At 44.9% G+C, this 27,271-nt stretch overlaps 1 protein-coding gene across 3 annotated transcripts in view; it reads right to left on the bottom strand.

The window, feature by feature from the left end:
* Positions 1–27,271, bottom strand: part of Mgmt (O-6-methylguanine-DNA methyltransferase) — a 239,404-nt gene that overhangs the window by 205,163 nt on the left and 6,970 nt on the right. Inside the window, exon 1 of one of the 3 annotated variants that reach the window (XM_029536643.1) lies at positions 18,993–19,017. The exons of 1 other annotated variant lie outside the window; for it this stretch is intronic. The gene's annotated coding sequence lies outside the window, so the exon portion shown is untranslated. Of the gene's footprint in view, positions 1–12,240; positions 12,260–18,992; positions 19,018–27,271 lie in introns of those variants that run through there. One more of the 3 variants, XM_029536649.1, reaches the window with a different exon arrangement.

Here is a 27,271-nt window from a genome sequence, read left to right as displayed (position 1 = left end):
ACAGCTGGATCTCATGGAGGCATTTCCCCAACTGAAGCTCCTTTCTCTGTGATAACTCCAGCTGTGTCAAGTTTGCACGAAACTAGCCAGTGCCCCCTCCGACAGCCTCAGAGTCCAGGACAACTTATCAGACTCCACCAAGAACCGCCCTCTGAGTAGGAAGACCAGCAACTCCAGGATAAGAAAATGGGGACTCTCTTGAGCAAATGTGCCTCTGGCAGTCCCCACGTGTCTCAAAACCCTGAGAAAAGAGAGAGAGGTAAAATGCTTGTGGCAAAGAACATCAATCTGAGTTCATATCCCTAAAACCCACATAATAAACAAGATGCAGTGGTGTGGATTTTAGACCCACAGTTCCTATGGTAAGACAACTGCCTGGAAGCTTACAAGCCAGCTAGCCCCATGCCAGAGAAGCACTGGAAAAGATGGTGCCGGCTTGGAGCCAAGTAGGAGAGGAAGCAATACCTGAAAACCATCCTCCGACCTCCATACATGCACCATGGCATGGCATGGCATGGCATGGCATGGCATGGCATGAGCATGACTCCCATGGGAGCGCGCGCGCGCACACGAGAGAGAGAGAGAGAGAGAGAGAGAGAGAGAGAGAGAGAACACATTTTTAAAATGCTAAAACTGGAGTCCTTATCCTTTTTCCAGACCCAAGAGTTGTAATATTGGCCCATTCTTAAAAGGTTTGTGCCAAAAAAAGAGGGCAAGAAAAATGAAGCCATGCTTCAGAAAGAGTGAATTAGGGAATACCTAACCTATTAATATACAATAAGTGAATTTTCAGGACAATTAACTCCAAATTATTTTTCAACTGTTTCCAGAAGCGAGATCTAGTCATTTCACGAGTGTTCCCAGTGATGCGCACTATCCAGCGGATGACGAGCGGTAGGAACTGTGTGTTAGTCCTCTGCAGCCAGCAAACCTAGCCAAGGTAAACCCTCAGAGAGCCACAGTGTGTAGGGAAAGCTTCCACCTGCTACACACTGACCGGGCCACACCACATTTGAAAACGCCTCGTCTTGAATGCCAAGTGGCACGGACATAATCACAGAGTTTCTGACAACTAAGGGGCAGGCAGGTCTTTGGAGAGGGTCACGGTCATCTAATGCATTTTCAATATTTCCATTTTTGACAAAGAGAATAATCCATGAGTCCTGGGTAGGCGAAAAGGTGCATGTTAGGGGGAATTAAGGGGGAATCAAACAACTGAAGAGAAAAGCCCTAACTTAGAGAATACAATGGGCAGTAATGATTAGTTTCCAAGTAAAATAACACAGGACTTTGGTCACCCTGTTTTCATCCTTTGCACACAGTGTATGTTTGCGTGGATACGCGAAAGAGAAGCTCACCAGCAGGTACATCTACTTAGAAACATGCCATAGAGTTTATCATTTACAACAGCAGGATTTTGTTTTCTACTTAGTTTAATCTAAATGTCAACAGAGGCTTCTTGGAGACTGAAGTGTTTCCACTCAGAGAGCCCAGGAAATGCTCACTTTCAAAAGCAGTTTTATTTGCAAGGCTACCTGTAGCCAGTGAGCAGAATGCCATGATTGGTTCATCACTTGACAGCAGCTGCTGCTATCCACTGAAGGTCAGCACCACCAGGTTTCCCACTTGCAGAAGGAATGACAAACAAGAAGGGCATTAGAACTGGAGGCACTGGGATGAAGCTGTGGTGGTTATCAGGAGTGCAGAGGTCAGATGCACGAATACAGACGGCTTTATGTACACGCACAGGTCAGGGAGCATGCAAACTTCCGTGCACTGAGGAAGGCCAGGAGCACTAGTGTGTTGGCAGCAGCCAGCACAGCTCTTCATTCGGGTCTTCATTTCTGAATGGTGTTCTCTACCAAAAGGAACTGAGCACAGGAATAGAGAAATGAAGATAAACTAGAGTATGCAGTGGTACCCGAAAGATGACAATTCTAGAAAAAGACGGGTATATCCCAAAAACATAGGATCCAACCTCTAGAATCTCCCTAAGGAAACATATAGACATCACTTGAGTAACAATACGAGGATTGATGGCACCAGGTCAGCGGCCATAACTGGGTAAATGTATGGCTTTCCTTCAGAACATCTCCAGTGAGTAACCCAAGAGGGAGAGGAAGCAATAGAAGCACTTCTTATAGCAGTGACTGCTGCAGGAAGGAGGTGTCATGGTGGCCAAGATAACTGGGTGAACTCCTGGGGGAAACTAAGATGGTCTCAAAATGTCTTCCCGAAAGACACTAATTAAGCAGCAAGGGGAAACAGTGACTTCATAATTGAAGGAAAAAAGGAGTTAGAGGGCTTCAGCTATGCCTCAGTGTGGTAAAGTGCTTGCTCAGTGGGTAATGTGTCGCTATGCAAGCATAAGGACCTGAGTTTGGATCCCCAACACCTCTGTAAAAGCCAGGTATGGTGGCTTGAAACTGGAAGTCCAATGCTAGGGGACAGAGACAGGCAGATTCCAAGGCCTTCCTGGTGATTCAGGCTAGGTAAAACAGTAAATTCCAGGTTCATCAAGAGACACTGTTGTCATTGTCATCATCATCATCATCATCATAATGTAGAGAGGGATAGAAGAAGACTGGGGATTGGAGAGATGGCTCAGTGGTTAAGAGCACTAACTGCTCTTCCAAAGGTCCTGAGTTCAAATCCCATCAACAACATGGTGGCTCACAACCATCTGTAATGAAATCTGATGCCCCCTTCTGGGGTGTCCGAAGACAGCTACAGTGTACTTACATAAAATAAATAAATAAATCTTGAAGAAGAAGAAGACTCCTCCTCCTCCTCCTCCTCCTCCTCCTCCTCCTCCTCCTGATATAAACTCCTGACCCCATGCACATACACAGGCAGATGTAACTGCAAGCACAAGTACACACACATGCATATACAATGCACACAAACACATACATACACAGGCACACTCACTCTCACACATATGAGAGTCTGACTTGAGAATTTTGTTGTTTTGGTTTGGTTTGTCTTTGAGGCAGGGTATGTACCCCTGAGTGCTCTGAAACTTACAATGTAGAACAAGTTGGCTTTTAACTCATGGAGCCGACCTCTTTCCCCCATCACTACCTAACCGAACACACATTTTTAAAGCAAAGAAGCATGTAAGGTTTCTGCTTACCTAAGGTTTCAAGGTGACCAGTAGCAGCAAGCATCTGATAGACACATGCACTTGGTGAGGGCCAACCCAGAGTGTACTGTAAGCAAGCTGCAACTCTACACCCAAGCTGCAAGCTCTGTCCAATCAGGAGACACTAGTAACCTTGGTGACAGTTGAGCCCCAAAACAAAACAAAAACAAAAAACAAACAAAACAAAAACAAACAAACAAACAAACAAAACCACTAGAGCTCTTCAGCATGGTCCAGGTTGAGGGAAAAGGGGAACCTGCACAAGCCAGGCATCTCAGCTCCTTCAGCAGACTAAGACATAGACCTCAGACACAGATGGTTGATAAATAACAAAAATTCACTCAAAGTCCAAGATCACACTTGGAGAGGGGATGTCTGGCAAAAACTCACATCCTGGCTTGTGGCTGGCACATACTCAACTGAGTCCTCATACAGTTCAGGGAGTGACCATCTCGCCTGAGCCCACTTTATTAGCACTACTCACTCCATGGCACGCTACCCTCATTTCTAATCATCTACCCTCATCATCTTTCCAACGGCCCCACCTTCCGATGCCAGGACTCTGGGAAAGGAGGGGGAAGCCGTCATAGGTGAGGAAACAAAGCAGTCACCACAGCGGTGACTGTTCAGGCCACCTACTGTGCTAATACTGAGGGGAAAATCACTAGAAATCTAAAGTAAAAACTTCCTGCACCTCAGGCACAATCTGCCTGAAAGCCCCAAACTATCTTGAGATAAAAAGAGAAGAAAGAAAGTGAGAACAGATAAAGGAAAAAGAATCCATTGTCATTGTCATCCATACATGCTGCATCCATTCTGACCCCCAAGACTGGCTGTGTAGAAGCAGAAAGGGGAACAGGCGACAGATAAAGAAAACGCAGGCTACTCTGGTCCCCTCACTGTGAACCAATGCAGCATGTCTCATGGAGGATGGAGCTGGGGAATCAACTCTCAGAAAGGGCCACAGACGGAGGCCCTGGGACACAGAGCTGTCACCCTGCATATTGCTTCTGAAACAGGTTGTGTAGAGATGGGGGTGTGGGCTGTGGCTGGGAAATAAAAAGGTTAAACAGATCATAAATTAAGATTAGTGTCAGCTGGCCAGCAGCTTTAGATCTCATTATAAATTAGATCAAGAAACGCAGCTCCCCATTACTTTCAGAAACCAATCCCATTATCTGCTCCACAGCACCCACCCCAAAAGGCTTCTCACGAGAAAAAAAAAAATTAAGGAGAAAAAATATACAGCAAGACCCCTTTTACAGTTTAATAATGAAGAGAAAAAGGTAGAAGAGCTCTCAGTGTCGCTTATAGCTTCTCTCTGGATTTTCCCAAAAACACCCAGGCCAGGTATGGCTTATCCCTCCAGCTTCATCAGATACCGTCCCTCTATACAAGCTTAGGGGACAGAACATGAGGAGATTCTACCCTGAGCCCACCCTGACAGGTTCCGGGTCGGGGCATGTAGAGCAGATGGGAATCCTGAGCAGAGACTGCCGCCAGTATTTTATTTAGACATTTTTATAAGGAAGCCAGAGGTTGCAAGCACTGTGAGGAGGGCTACACAAATTCTGATTTTACTAAAATGTTATGTCCCTGGAGTCTAGGTATTAATCTTGTTATGAAAGGAGTCCTCCTCTTGCTGGCCATTCATTAAACTTTCATAAATTTTAAAATGTACTTATTTTTATTGGATCCTATGGAAAAGGCAAACAGAGTGCAGGGAATGGAGGCAGGAGGCCGATCAGCTTTGGGGAGGCAGAACGCAAGAACATGGGCTCATAACAAAAACATTCCTAGTGCTGGGACTCCCTTAAATGCTCCTGAAGTAGCTTTCAGGGTGTAGTAGTGCTTGGTCTCAGACTCTATTCTGTTTAATTTTTAGAACGAGGGCAACGTGAGCTATGTTCTTCTAACTGGGCTGCCTTGTTTGGGCTCAGTGGGAGAGGATGAGCCTAGACCAGCAGAGACTTGATGTGCCATGGTGGGGGGGATACCTAGGGGACTCCCCCCCAATAGCTCAGAGGAGAAGGAGAAGGGGGATGGAGGAAGGATTGCAGGAGGGGGTGAGCGGGAGGGGGGCAGTAGCAGGATGTAAAGTGAACAAATAAAAAATAATTAATTAATTTTTTAAAAAGATTGAGAACAAATTAAAAAGCAGATCCGAAACAGCAAATATGCGAAGTTACCCACTGCTGTGCTCCTCTGAAGACAACTACACATGAGGAGGGCTGCAGTGCTCACTCCCAGCCCACAGGAGACCGCACGAGAGCCTACGGCCACATCAATCTTGTCAGCTGAGAGCCATCATCCTCAGCCCACTGGACACTGTCGAGGACACAGCTCTGGCCTCTGGGTGCTCTGGGAATGGCCTGGCATCTTCTGCTGCTGACCCAATGCAGGGCTATTTCTGCAGGAACTTACACGCCGGTGTCATTTTAGATGTGTAAAGAGAGAAGCTGGTGGGAAGAGATAAGCCCACCACGGGCCAAATTCCATATGCATCTGACAGGGAGAGCGTGCCCGCATCCTTGTTCCTCAAAGTGCCTGTGTGACATGGAGGAAGCTTGATTATATAAGTGGGAGCAGAATTTTGGAGTGGGGCCTATCAAGAGAGATGAGAGCTCTGTTTCTCTACAGCGCAGGCACAAATGCAAAAGTTCAAGAGCGCATTTATCAACCACATATGTCAAGGCCAGCAGATGAAACACGCAGGCTGTCTCTTACCACTCAGCCAGTAAAAGCTTCGGCTCCATGGGAAAAGGGCGGGGGGGGGGGGAGCACTGAACTTTAATAAGCACTCTATTTAACAAATAAAACCAAACACCTAATTACCAAGCAACCATTTATAGTTCTAAAATAACTTAACCCAGTTTTACAAAGCAGATATTTTAAGACTCAAAGAAAAGACTTTGTCAATGGCAGCATTCAGTGCTGCAAGAATTCTGCCTAGACTCAGAGGATCCTGGGTTCTGGACTTGAAATCACCTTCCTCCTACCACATAGAAACCAATTTCATTTACAAACTAACAAAGAAAAGCATGATCATAACATTAAAATTATTTTGACAAAAAAAAAAAAAAACAAAACAAAAAAACAAAATCCAGTTCAAGGGGCGCCAAAAACCAAACAGCAGCATATGCCCAGGGTCTATGACATCTTCATTTTATTTTTACATATTTGTAACACAAAATATCATCAATAGTCTTTTTTTCTGTTCTCCTTCAGCCTGTATCATGTTTGCTGGTGTCCTGTTGGGGAAAATTCATCTCCCTACGGGCTGCCCTGGGGTATGGTTCCTAGTTAGGGGAAAGCAGGGGTCCTGTGATTGCACAGAAAGTGTTTCCGGGTGCTCAGAACCGATCTGATGAGAACAAATGGCACATAAACCCAGAGGTCAAAATTTAAATCAACTAAGGATAATGAAATACCCTCTGATACATTCCAAATCCATGGGGTTACCCTTCCCTACACAGCTACTATTACCTACACATGGCTCCTGAAATTCAAGCTAATGACAAGGTAATACAACTGGAAATCTGACCCCTAGCTTGTACTAGTCACACAGCAAGCACTCAGAGGTCACAGTGAGACTTGACCTCTGTATACATAGCATGGTTCTTTTCTATTATGCTCCTAGAAAGCCCTAGGCAATCATATCATTGTCCCTATGAAGGGAAACTCAGATCCAGGTCTACTCTCTGCCTCTACCCCTTCTCCATATCCTCATCCCCGCCCCCCAAAAAACTCCCTGATACCAGATCTGTTGTATGGTGTGATTCCTCAGGGGGATACCTTGGTATGGACCCACCAGGTACCCCCCTTGCCACATTAAAGTTCATAACAACTAGCATCTGGGCTACAGAGCATTCCCATGATATCTTGGCAAAGAATGTGGCTGCTTTCCACCCTTTTCCTAAGAATCTGCCTAAAGATAAACTTGGCAGAGGAGATTTCAAGACAGCCTAATATTGACCCTGTCTCTTGGTTACAAACAATCACTCTCATGCAGGTCTACAGTGAAAAAGAGCAAGTGGGAGCAGAAAAACAGGATGCACAGTTTGGAGAGAAAAAGAACACAGACAAGCTTAATGCTCCAGGCAAGGCTTGTGCTGGAAGAGAGGCTGCAATTGGTAAGGAGATTAGCCCCATTAAGGAGAGACCTGATTCTTAGTAGAAAAAAGGAAGGATGTCCTCAGGATAATATCCCACCCAGCTAAGCACCCAGCTTATGAACGGAAAGCCTAAGGCTGTTCTGTTCTTACAAAGCAAGAGCGTATAAAATCTGCCACAAATGTGGTTCAAAGGATACAGGGTTCATATCCCAAACTGGCAGCTGAACGTGGCAGTGATGTCACATGGTTCTGGCTTTAGAACCATGAAGAATGCATGAGGAGAGTGGTGGCAGACCCTTCCTCCACAGCTGTAGAGCGCTTCTGAGGCCAGATGTGTGGCATGGGATTCTGTTCCAAAAGGCAGTTGGCTCTGATAAGCCATTGTGGGAAGCTGTGCAAATGGAGCCTGGGTTGCAGCAGAGGCCCCAAGATTTGACTGATGAGACCTCAGGACCCAGGTGATGGCATACACCTGCCCATGCATCTGTGGAAACTGACCTGAGCCTACCTAGGAATTGATTTGAAAATTACTTTTCTCAATCTTCAAGATTTTGTCTATATTTAACTTATGACAGCTTTAGGCAAAAGTGTATCAACCCATTTCTTTTTGAGAAAACTGGATTAAGGGGTTCTAATATAACAGATATTGAACAAATGACAATTTCTAAATTCACGCTGGCCTCTCTAGCAAGCAGGAACAACCCAGGAGGGACGAGGAGAGGGAGCCAAATGAGCACAGGGTGACCATGACATGTGACAGCTGCAGTTATAGCATCCAGGCACAGGGTGTGGACCTCCCCTCATAATACCAAGAGAAGCAGACCAGAACATGGCTGAGTGCTGCCTGAGTGGCTGCAGGCACCCAGTGCCCCTAATGGACATGAAGAAGGCATCACTAACCAATGTCTTCCTGAGGAGGAGTCAAGCTGATGAGACTCAAGTGAGATGAGTTCAGTCAAGTCTCAGACCAACAAGGACCAGGCTGTCACGTGCGAGAGGTGCAAGAATATGACAGACAGGTTGGAGCCTACGCAGGAAGGGAAGGTTTCAGATTCTTACAGATACCAACATAAAATAGGAAATAAGTGTTTATGAAGTATGTAAATAAACAAAAGTTAATGATGAGAGAAAGAACCAGCAAGGAGCAACAGGAAATCAAAACTGCTCACAGTAAAAGAATTTGAATTCCACTCCATACCACAGACGAAAATTAATTCCAAATGGTGTATGTACTTAAATATGAAGAGGAAAATTGATATTTCTACAAGAGAATACAGAGCAACATTTTTATGGAGGAAAGGGAAGGGCTTTTGGAAGTAAGGCACAGAATGTGCAAGTTTTAAAGGAAAAAAATCCAAAACCAATTATATGTAACTATATTAAAACTAGGAAATCTTGCCCACCAAAGTTACCATCAAGAAAATGACAAAGTGGATCCCGAACTATGATCACTGACAAAGAATTAAAATCCAGAATATATAAAACATTCCTAAAAATGAATAAGAAAGGGATAAGACATTAGAGTATGGGCAAAGGGGTATATATGAATACGGGTTGGGGACATAACTACATCAGCAGTGTGCCTGCTAGCATCCATGGCGCTGTGGACTCTATCTCTAGCACCCATCAAGTCCAGGAATGGGGCATGTGCATGAAATCCCAGGACTCGGCATGTAAAGGCAGGAGGATCACAAAATTCTAGCAGACCACACTGAGGTACCACATCCCCACGCAGATCACAGGGAGATCTTTCTTGCCACACAGTAGGCTAGCAAGCATCCATAGTAGGGTAACTTTAGGAATGAATCATTAATAGGATCTCATCTGCTTTAGCTGTTTTCACAAAGCCATAATGGTCTGGTACCACAGAGCCACTTCAGGCCAACGACTCTGCCTGAGTACACGAAAAAGAGAAACTGTTCCACTTGTGTGCTAGAGCCACATGCCAGAGTCACCACAACTGTGGAGCCTAGAGAAACCTGGGGCAGGTCCAAATGTCTCTAACAGGGGAACAAAGAAGGATGCCATCAAACCATATGACAGTCACAGAGGCCAGTGTCACAGTGGACAGTGGGTAGCACACAGAGACTGGCCAAATGCAGCTGTGGATGAAGTTCTAAAGGCCAGAGAGGCTCTGGTTCTCACAAGCAGCACAGCACCCTCTTTTTTTTTGCTGAGAAACAACCACACATAGGAACACTACATAAATACAACTTTCAGACCAGTGACATCATAGGGGTGGGGCCAAGCAGGACAGGAAGCAGAGCCTACCTCACAGGGTGGGTGCTGTGCTAGGCATTCTCCTGCCAGTGTCCTAGGATTTGGAAGATCTTGTGTATTCTCTAGCATGCCTGGGACAATGTGTAACTTAGCAAAAAAGGACAGAGAAGAAATGAAGACAGAAAAGGAAACATAGTAAGAAGTAAAGTAGCTGGGGGTGGAAGGAGGTCAAATTCACAAAGACCACAAAGTCTAATCCCATAACATGAGCATTTCATGTGAACCAAGATATTCTCATCCTCTCTTCCTCTGTATTCTTCTCCTCTCATCACCTCTACACACACACACACACACACACACACACACACACACACACACACAGGATTACTATATATACAATATAAACTTTATGTGTAATCCAAAACCTTATAGGAAACCCCCTCCCTCTTTTATTTCCATAGCAACCAGATATATAACATCCCAGGCATTCATGTCTAATGAGAGTCATGCTTAGAAAGCCAGGTGATCACCCAGGTGTGGTGGCACAAGCCTGGAACCAGATCTGTGGGGGATGAGGCAGGAAGACAGATGTTGAAAAGAGAAGTGGGAGGAAGAGGAGAAAAGTAGGGGGAAGGGGGAGAAGTCATCACAAGGAAGCATTCATCAGCTCACAAAGACAATATCACCTATGTTCTTTTTTAAAAGTACATTTATCTGTTTACATACCGATTTGTGTGCATGCACAAGTGTGTGTGTGTGTGTGTCTGTGTGTGTGTGTACACCTGGGAATAGCTGCAGACCTCATAGGATCATTTACAGGAGTTACCCTCTTCTTCTATCATCTGGTTTCTGGGGACCCAACTCAGTAGGCTTGTGGCAGGCACCTTACCCACTGAGGGCTTTGCTAACCCACTGCTTGTTGCTCAGAGAAACCACGAGCACATGGGCAAGCCAACCAAACCGTTGACCTGACCCTAAACGCTCACACAGGATTCACACTTGCTCTTGCTTTTCTTGGGTGTATTGGGGGCTTGTTACCTTGCCAACAGTTCTCAAACCACTTGAGGCAACAGGAACCAAGTCAGGCCTGATGGTTCTCCCCTCAGCAGACAGCAGCATCAGGGCTGCAGAGCTTTGGTACCACTGCAAGACTGGAAAGATGAAGTCTGAACTGCTGGAAGCGGACGTGCAATGGCCTATGAGCTCTCCTATGCCTGTTCCCATGGCAGACAACATGAAAAGTAGAAAAGGACTTGTGGGTCCACCGTCGTCCTCCTCCCTGCTGGGATTAAGAAGTCGCTGCAGTGGTAAAGCACACATCTGAGGTCGTCTGTGATGGTGGATCCAGGGAATACTGGCTCGCTAGTATGACTTTTTAAAACCTTTGCCAGACTCACTATATGATGATGGTGTTATCTGGAGCAGGTGAAAGGCAGGAGGTGGGACATCTGAGGACCTAGGTCACTGCGGGTGCATCCTCGGGGGCTGTGTCTTGCTCTTGTCCTTGTCCGGTCTCTTCCTGTAGCTTCTTTCTGCTGTTTTGTCCACAAGAAATTGAAGACACCCTTCACCACAGCCCAAGTGCACAGGCCAAGCAGCTGTGGACTAAACCCTGTGGAAGTGGGTCCCAAAGTCAACCCTTCTTTTCTTTAAATTGCTCTGTCAGGACATTTGTCAGAGAAGAGACACAGCAGAGAATGGTGTGACACTTGAAACTAAACAATGACTAGAAAAGTGATGTAAATTACAGACAACTTTCCTCCATCTCTGAATCCGCATAAAGACCAAGCTGGACGCACCAAGCACTCAGTCCTATTGGGATGTCTTTTCAGTCCCTATCCCACCCCCGACTCAATGCTCAGGTTGCTGTGTGGAAGAGGAGGAGAAATGGTAAGAGCCAAAGGGGATAGAAATGGTGTCATCGGACACAACAGGACTGATGTATGAACTCACAGAGGCTGTGGCAGCATGCACGGGGCCTACACAGGGTCATCTCAAACAGGGCCCCAGCGCTGAGAGGGGAAAGTGAACAAGGACTTCCACCCCTAATCAAGATGCTATTTGCAAATGTTACCTGCTAACAAAGGAAAAATCACCTTTTCCAATGGAAAGTCATTGGGTATAGAATCCACACTTTGGGACAGCCCCAAGCCCAGGAGCAGCTGGGGCAGCACAAAACAAACTCCACGGTTGGAGTTGTTGTTGTTGGTGGTGGTGGTGGTTTTTCAAGACAGGGTTTCTCTGTGTAGCCCTAGCTGTCCTGGAACTCAACTCTGTAGACTAGGCTGGCCTCAAACTCAGAAATCTGCCTGCCTCTGCCTCCCAAATGCTGGGATTAAAGGCGTACGCCACCACTGCCCGGCCCATGGTTGGTTTTTATGGACTTTTTATTTTATTTTGTCTACAATCTTTGGGGGTTGGGAGTGGAGTAAGGTTTTTCTGTGCAGCCTCGGCTGTCTTGGACTCTGTAGACCAGGCTGGCCTCAAACTCACAGACTTGTGCCTGCCTGACTCTGCCTCCTGACTGCTGGCATTAAAGGAGAGTGCCACTGCCTCCCAGCTAGCTTTGTGGTTTTGTGGAGTTCTTTGGCCTTTGATTTTGTACTAGAGGGAGAGAGAATATAAAGTGGCATGGGAAGGGAAATGGGGAACAGTTAGGGAGGGGGATAAATACGATCAAAATAGATTTTATATAAAAAAGTTAATTAAAAAAAAGATGAAGCTGAAAAGAGCAAACTGCTAAGAACGTACGGCTGGTACCGGAGAAGGGGCTGCTCAGGGATTAGCACAAGGATCTACACGGCAGCACCATTGCAAAGATGATTCATCTCCTTGCCAGTCAGCATGCAAAGTCTTCATTACGCAGAATCTGTGGAGAACAGATGTCACGGCCACTTCATTTGATGCTCAGGTGCTACTTGACTCTCATTGGTGTCTCAGAAAACACATGGTGAGCTGCAGAAGCCTAAGTCACACCACCACAAGTTCGGATCCAATAAAACAATTTATATCATACACACCATCTAAACACACACATATATGTACATATATGTGCACATACACATAAATGCATACACATGTGTGTGCACCCTTCTGTGTGTGTGTGTGTGTGTGAGTGTGTGTGTGTGTGTGTGTGTTTACCTGTCAAAGCAAGTCACTGCCCTAATAGTCAGGCTAATGTATCCTGGATGAAAGCCTATTCCAGACCCACCTAATAAAGCTTAAAATTGAGCCTTAAAAGCATATGATGTGAGTTATCTTTACCAGAGCAATGTCCTTTATAAAATCTAACATTCAACAACAGATGCCCAGGACCCACTAATACATATATAAGGACGTGTATATTTAGGGCCCACAACTAAGAGAAAAATTACTCTACAGAACAAATCCCTAAAGATAGAGGAAAGAGAAGCAGGCGGCATCAATGGCACTTACACAGATGTGTCACAAGAAACACACGGGCAGTGATCAACAGGTTAGATGAGGCAGAGGGGGTGGTGACAAGCATCTCTCTCTACTAGTCACATGCTAAGAAATAATAAAGTGAAGAAGACACGCAGATGTCACTGAGATGGGAGCAGGACCACAAAGCTTGGCACAGAGTGGGGCTCTCAGGACTCAGATGTGAGGGGTGTTAACTGCTGAAAAGCCTGACCTCACAGACACCAGACGCTCAGTGGAACCCAAGCAGAAGAAAATGCAGACAACTACGCCAGGCAAACAATCACACGGCTGAAAACAAGTGACAGACAAAACTGAACTGTGGTTGGAGGGAAGGCACAAAGATAAATCCCACACTGAGGCACAGGATGAAGAGTGAGAGCAACTGCCTATCTGAAGTTATGTCAGGAAGGATATGGTGGACAGACGGTCTTCCCAGCACTTCAGTCCAGAGTTCTGTGAGTGACACAAGGATGCCAGGAGGGAAGTAAAGATCACTTCAGAAACAGCAAAAACAGAAGTGAGATGTCTCACACCTGCAGACCTGCACCAAGAAGTACTAGGGATCCAGATCGCTCAGGTTCAATCTCTGAGTGTAATACACACATACACACACACACACACACACACACATACACACACACACACACACACATATATATATATATGATACATACACATGCGTATGCATCCTGCATATATATCATGCATATGTATCCACATCCATATCCACATGCCTATGCACATGTATACATATATGGCATCAATATACATATACATGTGTGTATACATGCATATGCACCCTGCAAATATATCATACATGTGTATCCACACACACATACACAGACACATGCATATACATGTATGTACACATGCATACTAGATTAAAATTAGGATCTACTCAGAGCTAAAGTAATGGAAACTTCCAAGTAAATGAATGTTATATTTATAAAAGACGACTACTAGTTGGGCATCTTGGCCCACACATATAATCCCAGCATGCCAGAGGTAGAGGCAGGAGGATCTCTGTGAGTCCAAAGTCAGTCTGATCTACAGGGTGAGTTCCGGAACAGCTAGACCTACACAGTGAGACTCTATCTAAAAAATAAAAATAAAAATAAAAGAATAACAAGGGAGAGACTGAACCCCCCACATACACGTGAAAGACAACAAAGGAACAGGGGAGTTGCTTCAGCCAATAAATTCAACAACTGAAATGAAAGGGTCAGATGTCTTAAAAATCACAAAAAGAGAAGAAAGAAAGAAGTCCCAAGAAGAACAGATGGGACGAACAGGCACATACTAGGAAGAAAAACAGCCCTAGATGTGCAGTAAATACTTAGAGAAGACTGCACACTTAAACAGCTTCCCAGGTAAACTCTAGAAAACATTTAAAGGTAAAACAATACCAACAGGACGCAGAATGATGCCCACGTGTCAGCAGCCTCACCTGGGTCCTCATCACAGAGGAGGTAGGTCTGCAGAAAGCTACAGGACCGTGCCTCATGGGGTCTGACACACAGAGGAAGGGACCTGCTCAGGACCAGATGGGGATCAGCCAGGAATCCAAAACTGCCATGACGGGTGGCGATTGATCGTCATCATCACTGCATGAAGGAGCAGAACACCTTCAGGCTGAGGAAGGTGCCAAGCCAGGCAGGCTCCCTCACTGTGGCAAACTCCAGCCAACTCACACAGGAAAAGCCTGGCTCTCCTCAGAGTTGCTTTAACCTATGGGAGGCTGCGTGGTCATGGCTCAGATACACCAGCGAAGCAAGGGTATTCACTTCATCACTTAGACTTGAAAGGGAACTGACCAGGGTCTCACAACCCCCTCTAAGGCACCAGGGCCTCTTCTCCTCTACTCCATCTCTCCAAAGTTCTGCAGCCTCCTAATAGGGACCTCCTAGGGACTTGACCTTCCACACATGGGCTTTTGGGGATGTTCATTTCAAACTACAGCAAACACCTAATGCTAAAGTCAGCACTGGAAGATGAAAGATGGGAAGGCACAGGACTGGATTCCAATCTGCCACATTTCAAAAGTCAGCCCCTTGTGATGGGGCTCTAGGACACCACATGCACCTGAAAGCCTAAGCTGCTGGTCCCTTTTCCATCTACTCCACTGAGCAAGGCCAACTTTTCTGTAGGCCTGAACCAAAGCCACACATCCAGGCAGTCTGCATACAGACGCGGATCTGAGCACCTCACTGCTATCTATCCACCCAGATATTAGGAAGGCTTGAAACAAAGGCAGACCAGTAACACTCCTGCTGCTAATTGCCTTTTATGGAAAATAAAACTGCCTTCCACTGAAAAATGCGCTTTATGCAGAAATCGAATGGGTTATGGCTGTTCACATGAATTAATAAATACTTTTCAATTTCTCAGTGTTAACTCTAATACAGCAATAGAGTCGGCCATCTGTACCTCCACATTCAAGGATTTAGCCCACATATTAACTGGAATTTGGGGGAGGATATTACGTGTACCAAACATATATAATTTTTTTCCTTATTGAATTTCCTTATTTATTTAGATAGTTATGTTGCAATGGATGCTTTTAAAAATTTAGAGGGAGAAAGTCGTGAAGACAAAGGGAACAAAATACGCAGGATACATACATGGAGGTATGAAAAACAAAATTTACTAATAAAGACAGAAATTTCTAAGTGGTTCAAAGCCCGATGGAAGGTGTGATAGGCTAGGTGCAAATACCATGCTTCTTTACAGAAAGGATCCCTGGAGGCTGGCATGCCAAGGCAGACCTGGGCCAATCGTGTGAAAACTGAGCGGCCTCTGTGTACTGCTCACAGAAGCTCCGGGGAACCCTAACAAATTTTAAGAGCACAAACTCTGCGACCAAGCTTGGGGTCCCCAGGCTTAGAACACTCATCTGTCATCTCGAGCACTCTGCAACCCAGGACTTTTAAGGGACACAATCCCCTAACTACCCACAGGAGCTCAGTGGGATAGCCTAGATCTTCCTCTGGAGAGGGACTCCAGGATGGGGGTGCTGCCTGTCTATGCTATGGTCTCAGGAAGATACCCCTCATCCCACGCTTAAAAACGCCAAGGCCTCCACCACTATGCACACAAACTTTCCCATAAAAATGTGATTAAATCTCTCTGGGAGGCATCTCCACACAGCACCACCAAAGAACACCACCATGCCAAGCTAAAGCTGGGGGTGAAAAAAAAAGAGAGTCCTGTGGCAGAATGCATCAGTACAGGAACACAGTTCCATATGAAAATGCTTAAAATACATTAGATTTTTGGTCAAGATGAAAGACAAAAGGAAAAAAAAAAAGCAATCTATTCTAATTGGGTTCCCATGGTAACTGTACAATTGGGTTTTTCAATATAACATCCCAAAGGCCCAATGCACACTTGTAAAATATACTTCCAACAGCCCGGATTGTTTTTACATTGCAGCACTCCCAGGAAGATCAATTACTACCCATCCCCGCCCTAACCATTAGTGGCGGGAGACTTCAGCAGTACTTGCCATATTAACATAAGTCACGTACTGAACACAGCCTATCAAGATGATTATGTGGAAGTAATCACACACTTCAGGCTCACCAAACACACTCTGAGTAATAAGCCAATAGGAGCGCTGTCCTGGAATCATGTTTATGAAAGGCTAGGAATCAAGTCCAAGTACACATCAGGCCACTATACCCCCCCTTATTGATTCCCAGGATAAGCAGAATCAGTCATTAATAATTACATTAGAAAATGGCCCTCAGGGTTAATCATATCCTTGCCGACTCTCAACTGTGGAAGTAAACAGTAAACAGCTGCTAATAAAAACAAATAAGTAAATAAATAAATAAATAAATGATAACCAAGAATAATTCAGCTCTGTATTTTAATATTCACAACACATTCCCCAACCCAGGACTCTGGCTTCATACAGCAGTTTCTCTCTGGGCCATAATGGGCCCCCAACATAGGGCCTAGGGGCATGTTGTTCATCTATGGGATAGCAAGCAGGGAGCACTCAGAAATAGTATGAAAAAGCTTATACTCTGCATTTCATATGCCACACACACACACACACACACACACACACACACACACACACACACGCGCGCGCGCGAATAGGAACTAGAGGTCTGGAGTGAGAACGCTACAGGGTTAACTTACCACAGAACCCAGGTGGCCAGTTTGCAGAGGAAGACTGCCTTCTGCCCTTGAGCCTCAGGCATGGAACAGAGCACACACGGGGGTGGGGGTGGGGCGCAGCAGAGAAGATGGGCAGTCTATATAATGCCCTGTAGAGGGTCACAGGCCTCTTGGTCCAGGCTTTTGGGACTTTTCCCTCAGTTTGCCAGCCCATTGCTCTTCTTAGCAAGCTGTCTCTTTCTCTGACCTCAGGACATCCTCTCTCTTTCTTTGAAACCCTTTTGGCCCCCGACTCACAGCCCCTAACTCCCACAGGCACTGCTTTCCCCTCCCCCTTTCTCCAGCCCCCTCCTCAGCAACAGCTGCCAAGATTCACAGCTCACCTGTCCGGCTGTTTTTCTAACAAACTCTAATGGTCCTGCAACTTCCTTCTCTATCTGTTTGTAAATTCTTCTATTAACGAGCCTGAGAACCCACAAGAAGGACCCCCAAATTTCCCAGTATCAAGAGATCTATCTTCACCCCCAAACCCCAGCCTCATGCACAATCACCATATTCGTTCAGCTCTGGCTGGCAGAGCACAACACCACACAGGCTGGCTTAAATGGCAGGCACTTATTCAACTTTGTCTAGATGGGATAAAGGCTCAGAAGCCTGGCTACCTAGGCTCCTGCAGAGAGCTCTTTCCCTGGCATGTTGGCAGAGCATCTACAACCTACCCTGCAAGGCATGGACTTCTGGGACTGGGCTCTACCTCACTCCTGTGACCTCACTGTACCTTAACAATCTGGTCATGCTGTCCTTCTGAAGGCCTGGTCTCAAACACAGCCTCATTGCACACAACTGTAACCTCTGACCCTGGACACAGGGAGACCAGAGTCCATGCCCAGCAAAGCGTAGCCATCGGTCACGTAGTGTCCACAGTGCAGGTCTCAAAAGGCTCCCGATCCAGCATTCCAGCACTGCAGGATAAACCCAGTACCAAGAAGGTGAAAGGAAGTGTAATGGAATGTGCAGGAAGGAGCGCCAGGGTGAAGAGGCATCTGGAACTTGAGCCTGCGAAGGTTTGAGGGCTGACAGCAGGGTGCTTCTGTGTTTGGGTCTTGGGACAAAGGGGGTCATCAGAGTACAGAGAGAAAGGTGACTCCTGAGTACTCCCGCACATGCAACTCAGGGTCAAGGCTGGGTAAGCAAAGTCTGATCCCACTGGGCATGTGTGGGGCCAGGTAGGTCCCAGTGCGCTCTGCCTTGGATCTGAGCAGGAGGGTCAGCTAGAGCTTGTCGTAAGCAGAAGGGAAGAGTGATGGGAAGGAAACAGGTCAAGGGTCTCTACACCAGGCTCTCGCTAAGCAACATACTGTACTGGGCAGCCATGCTCCACACTTGTACAGGATTTGTGAAGTCTGGTGTTTCTAGACGCTTCTAGGTGATTCTAGGGAAAGAGGGCAGTTGATGGGAATGGAAAGAAGACATGGTGAGGCTAGAGCACAAACCAGTGTTCTCACTTCAGACTTCCTCTTCCATCCCACACGAAACCCAGACCCACCTCAGGTCCACACAGGCCTCAGTCTCACACAGCCCCTATGTCCACAGCATTCTGGATTCCCAGGACCTTAAGATGCACACAACCCACAAGGCCCATAGAGAACTTGGACCCACAGCAGAACAGTCTGCATGGCCCCACAGCTTAATATACCCTGGAAACAGTTAAATCCTCAGGAAGCCTCATTCTGAGCTAGGCAGAGGTTTTTAAGCCCCATGCTTTTGAAGACAGAAAGAAATTAAAACTACTAAGTTAGTCTCAAGGCCAAGGGCAACTCCAGCTAGTGACAAAGTCACAGCCATCATGTCCAGGAGAGCTGGGGAGTAAAAACTTCAGCATGCCAGTGACCCCAGTATGCCTGGGATGTATTGAGCTTACGATTGAAAGGCCCACTTACCTATCTGTGTCTGGTCCCCCACATCCAAGGAAAGGCAGCAACTCTCAGAGCCTGATCAGGAGGACGGGTAAGCTTGAACTTTAAGATTTACCCGTGTTTACACCTGCTCATCTTTCTTAAAAAAAAACAAAACAAAACTTTCTGGTTATCTGTCAGAAGCAGCATTCTGGAAGCAGCCTCCCCTAGTCTCTCGACTTTGACCCAAGGGGACTCCGTTCCCACCAGCAACTACCAGTCAGTTCTCAAACCCCTGCTCAGCCCAGAGACGGATGGGCTGGAGGAGGCGCAGGGAGCCTGTTAATCAGCGGAGAGCCCACACGACGCCCTGCATCCATCTGACTCGACAGCTTAATCTGATGCTAACGCAATGGTGACAGAAACAAATTTTTTTCTGCACAATAAAGAATAGTACACCTGGGTCTTCTTGGGATAGCTGGCTAAATTCAGTAACTTTTGGAAATATATCATTTCTTTTCTTTGCCCATTATTCTAGAAACTTCCCCTTGAGTGTTAAAAGCCTTACTAACAAGAACAGCAGCATACCCAGAACAGAGCTCCTACCACCACTGTGCTGAGGACATGACATGCTTGCTCATTTGATTCCCTGTCACCTGACACAGGCACAGGAGTCATGGCTGGCATTATCTTAACTAGCTGACAATCTAGGAACACTGAGACTCTCAATTTCTGTTTCTGAGACCTTCCATGAACTCTGGCATCTACCGCATAAAAGAGTAAAGCCTGTGGGCTCCGGCTCCTCTGCACCACTCTGACCCACCATGTGTCCATATGACACACCGACCCTGATCACCCAAGGCTCTATAGCTATAGTCCCTGCCCCCAGAGACCTCTCCCCAGATCTCCCAGTGGCTGTCTACCTCTCGCACTTAAATCTCTACTCAGAAGCCATTCATTCAGAAGGGCTATTTCAAACTGTGATGGTTTAGATGTGAAGTGTCCCCAGAATACGCAAGTGTCAAAAGTTTGGTCCTCAGCTGGTGGTTCCAATCACTAGAATATGATTGGATCCTAAGGGCTCTGACCTAATCAATAGACTCATTCACTGATGGATTTATACCATGACAGTATGAGAAGGAAAAGACTCATTGGAAGTAGGTCACTGGGGCATACCCTGGAAAGACACTGTGACCTTGACTCTATCCTATCTCCCTTTCTCTCCCTCCCCCACTTCACTCTGTCTCTGCTACATGACCACAGTGATTCTCTACCTCTGTTTAGAGGCTCAGAAACAATGGAGTCTCTCATCGGAGGCCTCTGAAAACATGAGCTGAAACAAACTTTCCTTTAAATCATTCTCTTGGGTTCTTGGTCACACAAACACAACACACACACACACACACACACACACACAAAGAAAAGAAAAGAAAAAAAGAAAAGAGAAGAGAAGANAAGAGAAGAGAAGAGAAGAAAAGAAAAGAAAAGAAAAGAAAAGAAAAGAAAAGAAAAGAAAAGAAAAGAAAAGAAAAGAAAAGAAAAACAAAAATATAACGCACACAAATAAATTCCACCACTAACATCCCTCCATGAAGGCCAAATTCTCTGTCTTCCTGATGCCCTCACCAGCACACAGAGATACAAATACATATCGTCTACCCAGTCTTATCTACCCAAACCTTCAAGAACACAGCTCTTGAAGACAAGGGCTAGCACAAGCCTGCTATGTCTTCTCCCATGTACTAGAACAATTCCACTGTTCAGTATGGAAAGGTAGTGCCCAGTGAAAGGGCTTTGGACTGTAGGGAACAACTTCATGGGGTCTTTCTCTCAGAAATAGGTCAGTTATCACAAGACGTGGCCTCCTTTTCTCCCTTCTGCAGATGCCTGCCTGTACCTCTGCTCTTCAACAGGAGTTGAAGCAACACAAGGTCCTTACCACACGTGACCCTGATATCCAGCACCCCAGCTCCAATACTGGGAGCCCAAAAGCTCTTTCCTTATACACTACCCAGTCTCAGGTATTCTGTTACAGCGCTGGAAGACAGGCCTCTGACCCCACTGGCCCTCAGAGTTCTTCCTGCACTGGGAACACCAGCAGAGCCCCACAGGAATCTACCACCCAGTGGGAACTTCCCCTGGTCTTTCTGTAAGCAAAGTAAGCACAGGCTCTAGGTTTAATTTGCATTCTGATGTGACTGTACACCTAAACCTTGTCAGTGTGGTTTTAAGGATGCCAGGCCTGCGTACAGGAAGTACAGGTTGCCCCCCACAGAGCGCAGACTGGGGGTGGAGGTGCCTGTTAATGAGCCGCCTTCCTCCCTGCTGACATCTCTGCCTGAATGAGCAGTTAAAATAAGGCAATCTCCCCCCTCAGAGCCCAAATGCCCGGCAAGGCAGACAGTGTGCTTCTTCAAAACCCATGTTAAATAAAAGCACATACACCAAACATTTCCTCCTTTCAGAATAAGGAGAACGACCCCAGCTAGATGGTTCTAGCCTCTAATCTCACCCTTGGAAGGTAGAGGCATGAGGATTAGGAGTTCCAGGTCATTTCTAGCAGACATGGTGAGTTCCAGGCCAACCTGGGCTACATGAGACCTATCTTAAAAATCAAAACAGAATAACAAAAAGAAATAACGTGACCTTATATGTAGTTGTCTTTTCTAACTAGTCTCCCGTGTCACATGTAGCTCTCAGTCAGCTGACAAGGTTGTTCCCATGACTCCACAGGAACCACTCCTTCATTGCCAGACCCCACATAACCTCCACAGGCACCACCCCTTCACTGCCAGAACCCACATGACCTCCACGGGCATCACCCCTCACTGATCTTCCTAGGGATCAGAATAGTGGCCTGTTATCCCCACACTCCTCAGCATGGGACAGGCCCTCCTGGAGTTGCCCCACCTACCTCTCCAGCCATCCTTATTAGCTACCCCTATACTCTTCTCAAACTGCTGACAGATCCCCAGATACACCCCAGAGTTCACAGACCAGGGCTCTACCTAGAATCTCCCAGCCCAGTCGCCAACATCCCCCATCGACAAGAAATCTCAGAAGCTGCTCCAGAGGCACACAGAGGACGATTATGCAAGGGTCCCTGTCCAGCAGAGAAGTGATAAAGTGCGTGGATGGTCCCTTCCTCCTCTAGCCCCAGTGCATTTGCCCTCCCCTCACTAATGAGTATAGGGCAGAGATGGACCACAAGGAGCAAAGCATCTATAGGCAGGGTCTTGCCATTCCATCTGCACTGCACTCATCCCAGCTAAAGTGCTGCACATTCCTTATGGGATCCTGAGAACCATCATTAGGAGCAGACTCAGATACATGATTTTCTTCCTTGCCAAGGACACTGGCCCAGAAGCCCTCATTGAATACACAAACATGTGTTTGCAGATATCCTGTTCCTCCCCACAAAGGCTTTCCAGCACCCTCTTGGCCGACACACTGCAAAGAAAGCACCACACAATGGTGAGAAGGAAGCCTGCCCGTGGTCTACCAACACATCTGGGTTACCGAACTCTATGTCCCACGTACTACTGAAACCCAGCTTCCTCACATGTAAAGAGAAAAAAGAAAGCCACTACTTGCCCATTCCTCTTTAGCTAAGACTGACAATTTGGTAAGATGAACTATGAGAGAACACAGACAACCTTTACTGTACCACCATATAATAGCTTTGAATGCAGTTCCATACAACAGCGTGTCACAATGTCAAAAGGTGGGACAGGATGGCTAGGTAAAGCAACACAGAAAATATGCCTTCACCATTCCACAATGACATGAGCCACCCAAGGGTGAAAGGCCACTCAAATAAAATCTATTCCCCACCTGCTAAAATGTCCGCAGAGCTCTGATATACTGGGGGTCGGGGAGCACATGTGAGTTACTTTCCTGTATATCCTGGCTTACAGTTCTAGGGGATACAGTGCTCTCTGATGAGGAAGGCATGGTAGTAGAAGGTGGCTGATCACACTGTATCCATAGTCAAGAGGCAGAGTAATGAAGGCTGGTACTCAATTGATTTTTCTTCTTTTTACTCAGGCTGCGACTGCAGCCCATGGAACAATGTCACCCACATTTAGGGCGGGTCTTCTCATCTCAACTCAATCTAAAAATTCCCTCACAGACATGCCCAGAGGCGTGTTTCCTCTGGGGATTCTAAAGCCCATGAAGTTGAGCATCAAGATTAAAGGCCACACACCAGGTGTGGTGGTACACACCTTTAACCCCAGTCCTCAGGAAGCAGAGAAGGACCTCTGTGAGTTGGAGGCCAACCAGGTCTACATAAAAAGACCTAGGCCATCCAACACCATATAGTGAGACACGAACTTAGAAAAAAAATTAACAATCACAAAGTGGTTTTGAGACAAAATTTCATGTAACCCAGGCTCCCCTTGAGTTCACTATGTAGCCAAGGATGGACCTGAACTCCTATTCTCGCCTCCATCTCCTAAGCACTGGGGTTTCAGGTATGCACAGCAAGCCCTACTTCAGATCACTGTTTTTTGACAAAACTTACCCAGCAGACCTAGGTTACCCCTTGATGGTAAAAGTATTGAACAAAATGATCCTAGAACTAAAAGTGGAAATAGGAACAATAAAGAAAACACAAAGGGAGGCAACTCTGGAGATGGACAACTTAGGAAAGAGATCAGGAGATACAGATGCAAGCATCACAAACAGGATATAAGAGACAGAAGAGAGAATCTCAGGTGTAGAAGATACCATAGAAAATACTGATACATCCATCAAAGAAAATACAAAGTGTAGAAAGCTCCTAACTCAAAATACCTGGGAAATTCAAGACACAATGAAAAGATTAAATCTAAGAATAATAGGAATAGAAGGTAAAGATTCTCAGCTCAAAGGGCCAGAAAGCATCTTCAACAAAATCATAAAAGAAAACATCCCCAACCTAAAGAAAGGCATGGTTATAAATGCACAAGAAGCCCACAGAACACTAAATAGACTGGACCAGAAAAGAAATTCCTCTCGTCACATAATAATCAAAACCCTAAATGCACAGAACAAAGAAAGAATATTAAAAGCAGTAAGGAAAAATGGCTAAGTAACATATAAAGGCAGACCTATCAGAATTATACCAGACTTCTCATCAGAGACTCTAAAAGCCAGAAGATCCTGGACAGATATCAGTCAGACCCCAAGAGAACACAAATACCAGCCCAGGATACTATACCCAGCAAAACTTTCAATCACCATAGATGGAGAAACCAAAATATTCCATGACAAAACCAAATTTAAACAATATTTTTCTGCTAATCCAGCCCAACAGAGAATACTGGAACGAAATCTCCAATATAAGGAGGGTAACTACACCCAAGGAAACACAAGAAATTAAACATTTCACAATAAACATAAAAGAATAGAATCATATACACATAATTCCATCTCCAGCAACAAAAATAACAGGAGCTAACAATTATGTGTCTTTAATATCTCTCAACATCAATGGACTAAACATCCCAATAAAATACACAGGCTAAGAGACTGGATGTGTTAACAGGATCCAGCATTTTGCTGCATAAAAGAAACACACCTCAGTGACAAAGACAGACACTACCTCAGAGTAAAAGGCTGGAAAAAAGTTTTCCAAGCAAATGGTCCCAAGAAACAAGGGGGTGTTGCCATTCTAACAGCCAATAAAATAGACTTTCAACCAAAAGTTATCAAATGTGATGGGGAAGAACACTTCATATTCATCAAAGGAAAATTCCACCAAGGAAGTCTCAATTCTGAACATCTATGCTCCAAATGCAAGAGCACCCACATTACTAAAGCTCAACATTGAACCTACAATAATAGTGGGAGACATCAATACCCCACTCCCCAACGGACAGCTCATTGAAACAGAAACTCAACAGAGACACAGTGAGACTAATAGAAGTTATAAACCAAATGGATTTAATAGATATCTACAAAACATTTCACCCCCAAACAAGAGAATATGCCTTCTCAGCACCTCATGGAACCTTCTCCAAAACAGACCATATAATCAGACATAACAGATACAAGAAGATTGAAATAATCCCACGCATTCTATCAGATCACCACAGACTAAGGCTAGACTTTAATAACAACAAAAAAAAACAACAGGAAGCCCACCTACTCGTGGAAACAAAACAACTCTCTGCTCAATGAAAACTTGGTCAGGGAAGAAATAAAGAAGTCAAGGACTGACTGTATAGAACTCAACAAAAATGAAGACACATCATACCTAAACTTATGGGACACAATGAAAGCAGTCTTAAGAGGAAAATTCATAGCACTACGTACCTTCATAAAGAAATTGGAGAGATCCCATATAAGCACACCTAAAAGCTCTAGAATAGAAAGAAGCAAACACACCCAGGAAGAGTAGATGGCAGGAAATAGTCAAACTCAGAGCTGAAATCAACCAGGTAAAAACAAAGAGAAGGATACAAAGAATCAACAAAACCAAGAGCTGGCTCTTTGAGAAAATCAACAAGACAGATAAACCTTTAGCCAAGCTAACTAAACACCATGGAGACAGTATCCGAATTAACAAAATCAGAAATAAAAAGGAAAAGATAATAACAGAAACAGGAAATTCAAAAACTCATCAAAGCCTATTACAAAGGCCTACACTCTACAAAACTGGAAAAATCTAGATGAAATGGGTAATTTTCTAGACAGATACCACGTACCAAAGTTAAATCAAGATCAGGTAAACTATCTAAACAGTCTTATAACCCCTAAGGAAAGAAATGGTCATCAAAAACCTCCCAACCAGAAAAAGCCCAGGGCCAGGTGGCTTTACTGCAGAATTCTACCAGACCTTCAAAGAAGAGATAATACCAATATTCCTCAAACTATTCCATGAAATAGAAACAGACGGAACACTACCAAATTCATTCTATGAAGCCACAGTTACCCTGACACATAAACCACAGAAAGACACAACAAAGAAAGAACTTCAGACCAATCTCACTATGAATATCAATGCAAAAGTACTCAATAAAATTCTCACAAACTGAATCCAAGACCATCACACCAAACACACCAAAACCATCATTCACCATGATCATGTAGGCTTCATCCCAGGAATGCAGGGATGGTTCAATATACAAAAATCCATCAATATAATACACTATGTAAACAAACTCAAGGAAAAAAGCCACTTGATCATCTCATTAAATGCTGAAAAAGTCAATGACAAAATACAACACCCCTCCACATTAAAGGTCTTTGAGAGGTCAGGAATTCATGGCACATAACTAAACTTAATAAAAGCAATATATCGCAAACCAACAGCCAACATCAAATTAAATGGAGAGAAACTAGAAGCAATCTCACTAAAATCCAGGACAAGACAACATTACCCACTCTCTCCCTATCTATTCAATATAGTACTTGAAGTTCTAGCCAGAGCAGTTAAGCAACAAAAGGAGATCAAAGCAATACAAATTGGAAAGAGGGAAGTCAAGATATCACTATTTGCTGATGATATAATAGTATACACAAGCAACCCCCAAAATTCCACTAGAGAACTCCTAAAACTGATAAACAACTTCAGCAAATGGCAGGATATAAAATTAACTCAAACAAATCAGTAACCTTCCTTTACATCAATGATAAACAGGCTGAGAAAGTATGGAAACAACACCCTTCACAATAGCCACAAATAATATAAAATATATTGGTGTAACTCTTACCAAGGAAGTGAAAGATCTGTATGACCAAAACTACAAACCCCCCCAAAAAAAAAGAAATCAAAGAAGACAAAAGACGAAAAGACCTCTCACGCTCATGGTTTGGTAGAATTAACATAGTAAAAATGTCCATCTTACCAAAAGCAATCTACAGATTCAATGAAATTCCCTTTAAAATTCCCACACAACTCTTCACAGACATGGAAAGAGCATTTCTCAACTTCACATGGAAAAGCAAAAAATCCATTATTGCCAAAACAATTCTCAACAGTAAAAGAACTTCCAAGGGCATCACCATCCCTGGTCTCAAGCTGTAACTACAAACAACAGTGATAAAAACTGCATGGTATTTGTACAGAGACAGAAAGGTAGATTAATCGAAGACCCAAAAGTAAACCCACACACCTATGGACACTTGATCTTTGACAAAGAAGCCAAAAACATACAGTGGGAAAGAAAAGAAAAGCATCTTCAATAAATGGTGCTGGTCTAACTGGCGGTCTAGATGTAGGAGAATGAATATAGATCCATATTTATCACCTGGCACAAAGCTCAAGTCCAGGTGGATCAAGGACCTCAACATAAAACCAGATACACTGACTCTAATAGAAGAAAAAGTGGGAAAGA

The sequence above is a fragment of the Mus pahari genome, chromosome 1 (genome assembly GCF_900095145.1).
Source record: "Mus pahari chromosome 1, PAHARI_EIJ_v1.1, whole genome shotgun sequence".
NCBI classification, from domain to species: domain Eukaryota; kingdom Metazoa; phylum Chordata; class Mammalia; order Rodentia; family Muridae; genus Mus; species Mus pahari.
This window is presented reverse-complemented; position numbering and strand designations above follow the sequence as displayed.